Raw genomic sequence first — 1,502 nt, 5'->3', positions numbered from 1 at the left:
GTTCTAGTTCAGTTCTAGTTCAGTTCTAGTTCAGTTCTAGTTCAGTTCTAGTTCAGTTCTAGTTCAGTTTTAGTTCAGTTCTAGTTCAGTTCTAGTTCAGTTCATGTTGAGTTCTAGTTCAGTTGTTGTTCAGTTCTTGTTCAGTTTTAGTTTTGTACCAGTTCGGTTATAGTTTTGTTTTTTATGGTGTCATGTATTGTTTAATAGATTAAATTGTTCGCTTCTATATTTTCTGTTTAGATTTTTGAGTTTTAAATAAACGTGAACACATAATACCATTTACATACAATAACGGATTTTATGTTTATTTGTTTTTAACTTTAACTCGTCTTAGCAATTTGAATCAAGTAGGTGTAGCTGCCCCAGGTGAAAATGGTTAACGTGACAATAATTATTCGATATGCATTTGATATTTTTGTTATACTAAAGTATTGTCATATTTATATTTTTCCATATTTATGTCATAAAATTTTCAAAAGTGGATTTTTTTCATAAGAATAGAGGAACAAGTCAGCAAGTTTGTATGTCATATAAGTTATTTATAAGTTTTCCAACTGTTTAGTATTATAAGCAAAGATTATAGTTGTTATTGGAGTTGTTGCTGTTGTTTTTGGAATTTATGGGATTTTTCCTTCTTGTTTGCTGTTTGTAGTTACAAGCAGTATGCTGGTTACTTGTAGGTATGTAAATGTTGTTGTAAATTGAAATTTATTGATTTATTTATATTTTTACCACTTAGTTGATGGAACCATAACACAACATTCATGGCAAAAAAATATGAGAGAATTTCGCCTCTTACTAACATGTTAGTATGTGCATTATACAAGCTCCACAAAGTTAAAACAAATAGCCATTCCGATAAATATTTTCCAGAGAATGTATTCATATTCATCATGAAACATAATAATATAAGAGCAAAACTAAGAAGCTTATTATAATTTTTGTAATAAAAAAATGTTTAACTACTTTAACATCTTTGAATCAATTACTCAATTTAAAAATCTAATTTTAAAACATTAAACTCATAAGCATTTTTTAAGGGCACATCTAATGTATGTGTATGTATTTAGATGGTTAGGTGGAAACAGAAACAAGCTGCTACCATCATGTATTTTGGCCATAAAATATTCAAGATTTTATTTAAATGAACAAATGTATAAGGAAATTGTTGTGGCCATGTATTCGTCTGCAACATCAGGTTTTAATTGAAAATCTGTAAGTGCAATTAAATGCCATGCGAATGGTCTATTACACTTTATGATTTTTTTAAACTTAACTACGAAGTACTAAATAAATCGTAAACAATAAAATACTTTTAAAAATAGCAACAATTCCTGCTAATATTTTAATTTTGTTCTTATTCACTCCAATGTTAGTTCCAGTTCTGTTCAAGATCAGTTCTAGTTCAGTTCTAGTTCAGTTCTAGCTCAGTTCTAGTTCAGTTCTAGTTCAGTTCTAGTTCAGTTCTAGTTCAGTTCTAGTTCAGTTCTAGTTCAGTTCTA

At 28.6% G+C, this 1,502-nt stretch overlaps 1 protein-coding gene across 1 annotated transcript in view; it reads left to right on the top strand.

The window, feature by feature from the left end:
- LOC111682943 (protein qui-1) overlaps nt 1-1,502 on the top strand; it is a 122,500-nt gene that overhangs the window by 68,650 nt on the left and 52,348 nt on the right. The window lies entirely within an intron of this gene.

This window comes from Lucilia cuprina, chromosome 6, assembly GCF_022045245.1.
Source record: "Lucilia cuprina isolate Lc7/37 chromosome 6, ASM2204524v1, whole genome shotgun sequence".
Lineage (NCBI taxonomy): Eukaryota > Metazoa > Arthropoda > Insecta > Diptera > Calliphoridae > Lucilia > Lucilia cuprina.
This window is presented reverse-complemented; position numbering and strand designations above follow the sequence as displayed.